Consider the following 12,105-nt stretch of genomic DNA (forward strand, 5'->3'; position numbering starts at 1 on the left):
ACTGAATAAAGAAGAACATGATCTCAACATCATGGAGTGTGTCTGGGATTGCATGAAGAGACATAAGGATTTGAGGGAGCCTACATCCACAGAAGATCTGTGGTTGGTTCTCCAAGATGTTTGGAACAACCTACCAGCTGAGTTCCTTCAAAAACTGTGTGCAAGTAGAAGAACTGATGCTGTCTGGAAGGCAAAGATTGGTCACACCAAATTTCTCTTCTGTTCATTCACTGCATTTTGTTAATTAATGAAAATAAATTATTCCATTTTACTTCCATTTTTTAAAAGCATTTTTAGTTTACACCATTTTTTTCACTTGCCTAAAACTTTTGCACAGTACTGTATATTCTCAAACATCTGTATCATCATCATTCTACATGTTTGCTGTAGTCAGATGTATTTATCTTTGATAGATTCTGCTCAAGGTTTCTTCATGTTAAAGGAGAGTTTTTCCTTGCCACTTTTGTCATCTTCGCTGCTCTGGAGGGTTTCAGGACAAATTTTGTAAAGTGTCTTGGAACAATTGTTATTCACGCTATATAAATACAATTCAAATTTAACTGAATTTTAACCTCTTTATTTAATTATGTATTATATGTATTGTTGAATTTTATTTTTGTATTTGTTGTCATTATTATCATTAATTGACTTCTATTAAAAATGTATGCAAGTAAGATAAATAGTGGTAGTAGTAGTACTACTATTACTCCGAGCACGCTAGTTTCGTTTTGGCTTGGGAAAAACACCAGGTCCCAGAATCCTTTGCGGTGACGTCGCCGTGTTTTCAGTCCCCTCCTACGGCGCATGCTCAGACTCAGACTCAGAGAGCGAAGGGCTGAGTGGCGCTAGTGTGTTTACGTTGAGATGCTCACAACAAAGGACAGCGCACCGCGGAGAGGCTGTCATCTAAAATAAAACACCGTGGCTGTTTTCTCATACGGCAAGCAGTTGTAAAGTCCAGCAGGGTTGAGAACACATAACACAAACCCTTCGCTGGCTTCCATTTTATTTTTACGTGGTACGGTTTAATCATGTTTTGCGGGGTAAACCATCGGAGAAATTAAGAATTCCGTTTTTTTTCCTTTTTCTTTTCTTCTTTTTTTTGCCGGTTGGACGTTAGCTAGTCTGCTAGCCCCAGCAAGTTGGAGTGAAAAAGCTAAGCAGCTCACATCGTCCGCAGGTTTGGGACAATAACAGGATTTCATAATTTATATCGCAGTGAGTACACGTTTACTAGCCACCTGACTTTGCTTTGAAATGAAAATAGTGGCAGCAACATTTACTGTTATTAGGCTAACTGCTCTAACTGTCACCTGCTTTGTCCTGGCTCTGAGACAATGGACATTTAGTAACGCGACTTTACCCCATTTAATTTTTGTCAGTCAGCAGGTAAGTCACGATGAGTGCTGCAGCAGCAAAGATCTTTGTCAAGGGTTTTTCCTTCTCTTTTCGCACACATACTCACGCACCTGTTTTGGTTGTGTTTATCTGAGTAGAAATCAGCAGCTCTGCAAAGATAAAGCTTGGTGGCTTGTCTGTATCTTTGTGTCACAGACGCAGGTATTAGTTTACATCGCATCCCGTCTGCATGCTGACCTGTCACATGCAGGAAGGGGGGCTCGGGAGTGGGAAAGGGAACATTGCCTGATAAGGAATTAAGCAAATGCACGGACAATAGCCATTAGTGAAGCTTTGATTGCAAGTTAATGTGTTCCACCACCACCTCCTCCCCCTCTTCCTTTCTCTTTCTCCCGTCTAATTTCTCCTCTTCCTTTCTTATCCTCTTGCTGTCTTAGTTAATAAGAGATGATGTGATAAATTCTCCATGTTGGAAGAGACAAACATCGTTTCCCGCCTCGTTTCCACTGTCTCTGTGGCCACTTTATTTACCAGCTTAACTGCTGCCGTTTGTATTAAAACACAAATGACAGTCAGATATTAATAATACTACTGCACATCAACTTTTTAAACTTTTCTCTGCTATTTTGTGTCTGTTCTGTAGGTTACACACATAACAAAACAGTCAAGGATGCAGTTGTCATTTGACAATGACTATACTTTTCAGCACAGTGACACAGTTTCCAGCATTTGCCAGGACTCCAGTTTTTTTTTTCATTTTATTTAAAAAAAAAAGCAGAGTAACAAGATAGTAGCACAATAGTTGCATAAACAAAACTTATAGAGAACATACTGTATATATGGTGTTCTGTTGCAATCAGTGTTCTGCAATATTGTGTAGGGGACTTCCTTTAATAGTCAGATCAATAACAGTGATCAAATAAATCTGTATTTGGTGTAGAGAACTTTTCTTGTGCAGATTATTGCACTATCTGCATCCTCACCGTCCTATTAATGGCAGAAACTGTTAATGTCGAGCCCTCGGGTGCCGGTGTTGGTCGTGTAGGGTGTGTTGCCTACATGCTTGTGTGTGAATGCTCTCCGGTGTGGTGTGGTTTAGAGTCTCAATTTCAGGGAGGAAATCCAAGCCGATGGTGTCAGACGGGAGCGCGGAGAGAGCTCTGATGTCTTAATGGAAGCTCAGTGCTGCCTGTATCCTTAGTAACTCAGTCTATGGGGACACAGAGAGGCCTCCCAGTCTCGGGTCTGGTTTGGACCGGACAGAAAAATAAATCAATTAGCATTGGATATTTTTATTTCAATTACAGATTAAGTGCGCTCTTGTTTAGTGTCAGCAAGAATTATTATCCAGCGGGGCCATGAAAATATTTTAACAGAATTACAAATGTGCTTACTATCAGTTAAATAAATGCGGCTTTGCAAGTTTTGGGATGAACGTATGCTTAATCGATGTTGTAGCTGTTGCAATGTTGATTTGTTTTAATCGAGCTACCCTTCATAAATTGCACAAACTGGTGAGACTATTTACAACTTCTGAAGCCCCTGTCATGGTCAAAATAATTTGTGTTAAAATGTTAACATTACAGAACAAATTATACAAAGTTTTGTTTGTGTAATAACTTTTAAAAGTTAAAAAGTGCTGTTTTTTTTTAAGTGACGTTGTAAAGAACTTTTAGTAAGTTGAAGCAAATTTTACATTTTCTATTTTGTGAATCAGTGTGTTCAGCTTTTCATCGTGGCGTTACATTACATTGTTGTATTTGTGCATTTAGCAGCCAAAGTGTGAAGAGGGATGACAGGACTATAGCCTTGAGTCAAGCTGAGAAAGTAAAAGTAAATCAAATAATGCGTTAAATGCCAGTGAACATTTAGTGGTTCATTTCTTGATGTTCATTCAATATGTTGAGACGTTTAGAGACCCCTTTAAACCTCAGTGATACAGTGAATTGATCAAGAGAGAAGCCTTTTGTGTTGGCAGTTATCGCTCCATGTGCACGTGCCTGCGGTGTGCAGCTTGACTGGGGAGGGCCGACGAGCTCCGAGAGTGTAATTGTCAGTGCAGCTGAGCAGCAGCTTTCCTCCCTGCTGTGTGTGAGAAGCTTGGCACACTCCTCTCGGCCCGGCTTACTCTCCACTGGGCTGGTAAACAGGCTGAAGTTTGTGCAGGCAGATTATGTCTGTCATGGAAAGTGGGTCAGACAGTGGGCATGATTTTATGGCCTTGTTTCTGCAAGGTAGGGAATTAAAGAGGAGGGGGTGCATTAAACCAACAGTGTATTTTCCATAGTGTTGCTTTAGGCAGTCTGCAGTTCCCATGGACAGGACAGTTCCCATGCTCTGGATTTTGTCAGTCATTGTTAGGTCCTTGTAGATTTGCAGGCACAGGCACCGTATAAGATATGCCCACTTTGTTGTTCAGTATATGCTTACCTGTTTATTAGGTACACTAGTGAAAATGAATGCATTTTAATATAACAGTCGTGCACTACATCTTAGCTTCATGAATAACAGAAAGAGCTGCTGATTTAACTGTGTTTTCAATTTGGAGGCTGTGGTTTGCAGAGCTTTTAAATTGCATTGTGTTGTAGCGACACATGATTCTATTATTTTGACAACCCCATTTTAGTCAGTGGGCTAGGGCAACAGAAACACGTTAGTGTTTAATTCAATCCGGTTTAAAAGCAGCACAAACTACATCCTCCGGAATGATCATCCAGTAAAATTACCCCATTTATGACGCTGTTTTTCGACAACAGGACTGTTATATTAGAATGCATTTGTTCTTACCAGTGTAGCTAATGCTTTGGCATTGGCAAGAGTATGTAGATCAATGATTTAGTCTATAAAAATCTTAGGAAAAACATTCGAGGGCAAATCTCAAAAACAGCTTTAACTTTGCAAAAGATAGACAGACAGACAGACAGACAGACAGATAGATGGCACGAGCCACGGAAGCCACAAAGCTTGAATTTATCTGTTATCCACCATGTTGAAATAAACAGGTATTGTTCCTTAGGGATAGGATTTGTTGGTCCAGTTATATTTTTAGCTGGTTCAGCCTCGTCTTTCCCACGTTTTTTACTACTGAGACAAACACGCCTGTTTTCTACACTTTGCATTGACTTTGGATGTGACCAGGCTGCCGAAGGTTTATCTTGTTCTTTCTGAACTCACCACAAATCAATCAAATTCACAGTAAGCATTTTGACATGTGCAAGTGCAAGTTTAACCTGGAGAACCTGCACTGTCTTACGGCCGTTGTGTTTCAAGGTATTATGGCTTGTTAGTATTTCAATACAAACAATGCTTTTTGTTTATAGTCTAAAAAACGTTCACCATCCCTGACATGAATCAGTCTTAAGCACACAATTTTAAAATAACCTTCACACCTTAGTGCAAGTTTAGATTCTGCCTTATTTATTGGCTAAAATGCTATACAGGTTGGCTTTGTTCATTTACATAGCAATAGAGATTACCCATATAATATGCTTTTGGGAGCTTATTAGGTTTTTGATCATATCGTCTAAGAATAATAAAATTATTCCTGTAGGTCACCACACATGTTACCATATAAATTATGTAAAATCAGGTTGCGGGGAAAACAGTTTATTGTAAATCCCATGAATTATGGATGATTACGGTTCCTAGAGCTTAATAGCTGTAACACATATTGTGAAAGGATTGTATTATGGACAGGTAGTGTACCAGTAGAGTGTCTACCTTCTTCAAAACACCACCTGCCTTAAACAGAAAAGGTATTTTCCTTAATTAATGGAGCTATTTAATTTTTTTTTTTTTTAGTAATTTTGCATAAGGGTGGAATATGGTCAAAAGTCACTCAGTTTGTCTTTCACACTTTGTTTATATGAAAGTACCTGAGTCAGAAGAGCGAGACAACAGTGTAACATAGTCAGGCTGTCCAGCTCCTTTCAAAAAGCCGTTGAGCCTTTTTTTTTTTTTTTTTTTTTTTTTTTTTTAACTTTTAACGGCGCAACGGCTGAATTCATGAATAGAATAATTATTTGTAAACTTGGGTGGAGTTCAGGGAAAAAAAAAACTGGTACATGCTGACTCAAAGAGTGCTGAAAGGTGTTGGTGAAAGACCTTTTCATAAAAAATAATTTTAATTAAATGTAGAAATAAAAAAATATAAATTTTAACCTCTCTGTCTGCACTGGTAAAAATAGAAAGAAGACCAATGTGGCTTGATGAAAAAGAAGAAAGATGACTACTTTGGGCAAATATAGCCACACATTCCCCTGAATAGATTTATAGTAGAACAGGACCTCTTGGCAGTAATTTCTTTAAAGATACGTCCCAGCTCCTCCAAATGTAGACCAAATCTATTAAATGGAAGATGCTGTCCTTTTCCTACTTTGAACGCAGCCTGTTTGTCACCTCAGAATATTATCTTACCCTTTTCACCTCTTTGTTTCAACTGTATGTTTGATGAAGTGCACAACACCTCTCTGCCCAGACACAAACCTCAGCCAGTAGCTAAACTGCACCACTTTCCGTTTATATCATCAGAATTCTTCACTTTCATGAGCAGAAAATAAAAGTACTCTTGAGGTTTTGCATAAAACATGAAAGAAGGTTTGTGAGTGTCAAGATACAATCTCTGTGGTTTCCTTTCTGTGTAGCTTGTTCGAACAGGCGACTGTAGCTGAAAATACTGATATAATATGGAACCTTATACATACACACACACACACATGAGATGTGATGATTTCAAATGTACATGGGAGCCATACACGAGAACCCTGTAATTATCAACCCCCCTCTGATCATGCTTGATCACCATTTCCTGCTTCACTTTCCAACCTTCCTGTCTCAAATGGGCTTGTGTACATCATTACCACACACATAGACGCACACAAACGGATCAGTGTGTTACTTGTGGATGTTGTAGCCTCCCCAGGGAGCACTGCTGTTTCTGTAAATGCAGAGAAAGCCTGGACAATAATTGTTGAAAGTCCATTGAACAATCAGTCTCTCAGTCTTTGTACTTGACAAAGCAAATGCTACTTAGATATGAAGCACAGATGGTAATTCTGAGAGTAAATTAAATGCATAATTTATAAAACTGAAGCAAGCAGAAGTCTGGGGTGGACGTAATGTCAAAACCCCAAGCTAACTCCACTGAAGCTTGAATGTTAGCCACACTATGCACTAGCTCGTTTCATTTGGCTGGACAAGAGGCTAATGATTACAAACTATGACCAGGTGCAGCACAATTAGGCCTACATTTACCCCCTGGAGCAAGGCAATGTTCACCAGTTCCCCAAAAAAAACTTTCCCACTCATTTTGTCTTCCGTAGTAGTGACTGTTAGTAGAGAAATATTGACATCTCACTGCTCCGAGAACTAAGGCCTTTACATGGAAATATTCTGATGTAAGAGTCCTGCGTCTTAAAAGTAAACTTGAAATACCTAAACATGCACAGACAGTTGAGGTCCACACTAAAAACAAATGCATTCCCATATAACAATCCTGCACTAAATCTTAGCTTCATGAACGTTCTGGTATTCAGCATTTGTTTAAAATAACTGAGAGAGCTGTTGATTTAACTGTTCGTTTTGGAAGCTGTGGTTTGTACTACAATTGAATTGTTGTACTGTACCAACACACCAACACTTGCTATGCAAATAACAGAAACATTGTAGTGTTTAATTCAATACAGAAAACTAGATCCTCCACAATGATTATACAGTTGAATCACAACCTTTCTGTCGCTCTTTCAACTTAAACTGAACATTATAACAGTCATGAAGGAGAATAAGTGCAGTACTGTTATATTAGAATGCATTAGTTATCACTAGTGTACCTAATGTTATGGAAAATGAGTGTGTATCTAAAAGGTTTCAGAATTCCATGCAAAGACAGTACATACTCCAAAGTTTAGAGTCGCCTGCAATGCTGTTGTTAAACCATTCAAGGCAATAAAAGTGAGTTAATGCTAATTTTTAGCAGCTCACACCTGAAATTGAAATTCTCTCCTCAACAATAAGCAAACTTTAACAGTAAACACAAAATAAAGAAAATAGTGCTAAAAAATAAATTCTCATATCAGTAAATAATATTAATTATTGATCAAACAGCTGGAATCAGACCATTTTTAACATGTATACATCTCTGGATTACTAAAGATTTTAGTTTGACAGTGTTTTACATACAGCATTATAAACTAGTTTCCGAATGTCCTAAATACTAGTTGTGTCATTTTCCACTGAGCGCTCATGAATCGTTTAAGTCAGTTCTGCTGTTGCACGCTCCTAAGAAGGTCACATTGTGTGCTTTGTAGATGACACTTGGCTCTCTGTGTTACTGATGTTGTGGGACATAAATCTGTTTACACATCCTAGGGACTGATATTCCTTTTTTCAGGCAAAAGCCAAGAAGACATAACACCCTCGAATTGGACGAGTAAACCCCCCCCCACCCCCAAAAAAAGTGAACACAAAGAAATGTCAAGAAAACCAACCAAGTGTATCCTCTTTGGCACGCACAAGAATGGAAATAAAAAGTGAAATAAAGACTGAATAGCAGATACACAATGATTGCACATAAATATGAGATAATTATAAACAAAAAGGACAAGCAGCAACTTAGCTGAGTCACTGACTAGATAGGGGCAAATTCAGTTCTGTTAAATTTATATGTTGATACCAAAAACAACAAGTACTGTCACAGTATGCTTCACTGTGGACTCAAAGGACATCATAAAGCACACCTTTCACACAAATAAGGGGAAGGAACAAACTCAGAGTAGCCATAAGGTCAATAATTAAATGTTATGCTGAAGACGTAAGTCAGTGTAATTTAACAGTGTGTTTACATGTCTAGTCTACATACATCATGTCTCTTGCACCACTGCACACTGTTTGGATCAGTGTCTGATTGTCTGTTTCGCACAGTCACTTAGGTGCTTATATTGTGTGTCTGCATCTGTTATTGTGTCATTTTTGTGCTAGGGTTTGTACATTGTAGCACGTCCACCAACAAGGCTGTTTGTTGTCTCGGTTTATACACCGGTCTGCCCTCTACCCACTGAATCATTAATGAGGCCGTAATTCGAACACCAGCCCTCCTATTTCTCCCCACTGCCTCCTGTCATCGGTAAACCTCCTCCCAGGAAAACAAGTAGGCCTCTCTGTTAAAGCATAGACCTGCACTGGAAACTGAAACCATTACCCAATGGATCCTTCTGTCCCAGTCACCATGTGGTTGTTGGGACAAAACTAAATACTGAATGAAACATATGACAGAAAAATATCTTCTTATCAAATAGGATTTGTTTTCGGACTGTTGGTGGGAGGACCAGTAACATGGACTGCAGAGGAGAGAAATTGGACGTGCATTCTGTGCCTGCAGGAACAGAAATAACTCTTCAGAGCTACAGAGAAGAGCTACTATTAGATCATAGAGCTGGTTTCTTCTGAATTATACTGATCAGTTGTCTCCAGTTCATGTTGTCATGAAAATATTTGCGCATTTGAATGTTCAGATTAGATGAAGATGTAAAACGAGAAGAGCCTTCAATCTGTGCTTTGAATAACGTTGTTTTGTTTACTGTTGTCTCTTCTGGTTCTTGTTTCATGCTCTGGTCCTCTGAACTGAACATCCAATTGTTCTGCTGCCGATTCAAAACGCTGAAGTGGCTGAAAAGACAGCTTTAGTGGTCCGACTAGTTAGAACAGTGCAGGAAAGCAAAAAAACATCTGACCACAGATTTGGTGTGTCTCAGCCCAAAGGGAGAAAATAAGGAAGAGTTAAAGACATTGAACACACCTAAATGATAACAATGGTTAAAGTACAGTGGTCATCACAGTGCTCATCAGTCTTACCCTGAATAGAGACTTTCTGGAAATGTCTCATGAATAGTTTAGTGTCTACAAATTGGAGGCACTCATGGAAAGTTAATTCCTTCCGCGCACCAGACACAATAGGGTTTACTGTTTAATTTAATGCAGCCCAAGTTAGATTTTGGGGAGTCTGATTCATACGGATATTACAAACAGAAAAAAAAATAAAATCAGGAACCACTGCTGTTTTTAATTAGTCTTCCTAAGCTGCTTTTTATTTATATACTGTATTGTGGAAAGAGGGAAACATTTGGATGACATGACAGTTTAGTATGACTCAGATTCACCTCTTCGCAGAGAAGTGGCCACTTGGCATGGTTTCTAGTCGACCCAAGCTGTCTGATCCTTGGACAGTTCATCAGTCCAGTGGCCTCAGCATCATAGATTCAGGCAGTAGACTCCCTCGGAGGCTCCAGAGCAACTGGTAGTTTGTTATGATGAGTTAATTTAATTCTCTGCAGGAATTTGCCGCCAAAGGGTCTAATTCCAGTCTGCTTTTTTTTTGAGAGGCGGGAGGGGGTGTGAGTAGCTCTGTCATGCACCAGAAAAGTCTTGTCCTGGGAAAAGAATCTTGTCTTGGGTGCACTAAGCATACTTTTGAAATTAGAAATGTGTATTTTTCTTAATTGTATTGGAACCTCGGTTGACGTGTAATGTTCACAGTTCAAATTGGACCAGGGTTGTGGTGTATGTTGACTTTTCAGCAGCACGTCTTCATGAGTTGGTTTTGGCTTTTGATGCCATCTTCACTAGCCTCACATCTGCTTTCAACAACACGGCCCGGGTTTACATTCCTCACCTTGTTTCTAATGTTCAAGTCCTTTTCCTGACCCCCACCACATATTTCATGCCTGGCTGTTCATAGCTGATGAGTGTGAGTATTGTTGTGGCAACGCTTCCTCTGGTCAAGTGCTTGGCATCCGACCCAAGTGGATTATCTTAATCGGCCTTGTTGCAGACTACTCCATTTTTCCATTATTGTCACAGCTATGGAAGATCCTCTTAAAAGTAGCTCAGTGTGGCTTAATATTGGCTCACTCTGGTGTCTGTGTAGACTCACTGTGTTAGAGGTTTATAAGGTCTCTGGTGTAAGCTAATGGTTACTTCGAAGATCCCAGTACCACATAGTGTGGATAGCTCCTAATATGTTTCCATAAAAAGGGAGGTAATTTGACCTACCTCACATAAAAATGACACATGGGCTGAAGGTAATTATTTTTTTATTTGCAATGTTAGAAAGCATGTGCTCTCTTTTCATTTTGGGAAAGGACAGTTTTCATTATCCATTATTGTAAGTCTATTGTCCAATCACATCTTCATTTGTGATTTGTGGCAGACTGTCTTGTTGAAAGTTCTGCTTAAATTACACAATTCGGGCAAATGAAATCAGATCCAGTGATGACAGATACATATTTAGATGTAATCAAGTCATGTAGGCACAATTAGATGCTGTAGAAGTAAATATGATGACTATTTATGAGAGAAATGTTGTACTTTATGCTTGTTACTTAATAGATTCAAAAGAATGATTCAAAATATATTCAGTAACTTCAGAAATACCTTTAAAGGTAATCTATTTATCTATTGATCATTTATGGAAAATTGATTGCTATTTTTAAATGAAACATCTGAGTACTTCTACCACCACTGGATTGACTACTGCAAATTTGAACCTTTCTTTTGTCTTGCAGAGGAGGTTTATGTGAGTGAATTTCTTGTGAAGTGCATTACTCAGGTTGAATCTCCAGCGGTGTGTGCTGTCTTGAACATGGGTCTCCTGTGATTGTGTTGGAGTTCAGTGGGGTTTCATCCATCATGGTGCAAATACTGGACCACACACATGCACACAGAGACACACAAGAGAGAGCCTCCAGGGACCAGTGAACACGAGACTTGTGTGTCTGTTGGTGAGTGGGCAGGGAATTGGGACTTCCTGTGTGCATCGACACACTGACTCTGTAAATCACTTTGGAGCAGGTTGAGATGAAGGCATGCCTATGGTCAGACAAACACGTTTCCCTACTCTTGTGCAGTCTATTGTGTGGGTTTAGCTTTAGAATGATCAGTGAATGTATATTTAAATGACGCATGCATTCACACATTATATATTACACTCAGCAGCACATGTGAGAGGCTGACACTGTGTTATCTGTGTCCATACATCCAGCTGAGCTTCTGGGGGCGTAATTCACGCTACATTAATTTACTGTAACGCTACTTTTCCTGTCATAAGGTCTTCTGCTGGCTTATAGTCTCTTCAGGATGGAAATTATTTTTATGTGCCAGGGTTTATTTTGAGACAGAAGAGGTGGTGTTGTTGGAAGAGAGTTTGATCATTTCCTGTTGAAGTCAGGATGGACAGTTACCATTTACAAAAAAAAAAAAAGACGATTATGCTGGTTGCATATCTTTACATTCAGTAGAAGAAGAAACAATAGATGAACCCCGATTGTGTAATGTAGACCATGGAAAGTGAGGCATGAATGAGACCTAAAATTAGAGCCTCAACATTCCTGATTTTGTCAATGTCCCAGGTGACTGGGATAGACTTCTCTCGCTCCTTCCTCTCTTTTCATGTTCTGGACGTTGCTGCCAGCTGTTCATGTCCAGTGGTCGGTCGAGTCCAAACAACAACTAGCTAGAATGAAACACTCAAAAGCTGGAAAATAAATAAATATATATATATATATATATATTAATCTGCCGTCAGGTTTGCCAGCTCTCCCCCTCATTCTCCTCCTCCTCCTCTTCACAGATCAGTTTCCGAGTCATCCAGCGTCTAATCTTCTCTGTGTGGAAACCAATCCATCTCCACTGACCCAAACGTGCAATTGTGCACACTGGACACCAGACAGAGGGTGTCTGAAAACGACTTCATAT

General features: G+C 39.3%; 1 protein-coding gene across 1 annotated transcript in view; it reads left to right on the forward strand.

The window, feature by feature from the left end:
* The first annotated feature begins 833 nt into the window (after window positions 1–833).
* peli1b (pellino E3 ubiquitin protein ligase 1b) overlaps window positions 834–12,105 on the forward strand; it is a 35,901-nt gene continuing 24,629 nt past the window's right edge. The window contains exon 1 of the mRNA XM_047603269.1: window positions 834–1,218. The gene's annotated coding sequence lies outside the window, so the exon portion shown is untranslated. The remainder of the gene's footprint in view (window positions 1,219–12,105) is intronic.

This window comes from Mugil cephalus, chromosome 13 (assembly GCF_022458985.1).
Source record: "Mugil cephalus isolate CIBA_MC_2020 chromosome 13, CIBA_Mcephalus_1.1, whole genome shotgun sequence".
Taxonomy (NCBI): domain Eukaryota; kingdom Metazoa; phylum Chordata; class Actinopteri; order Mugiliformes; family Mugilidae; genus Mugil; species Mugil cephalus.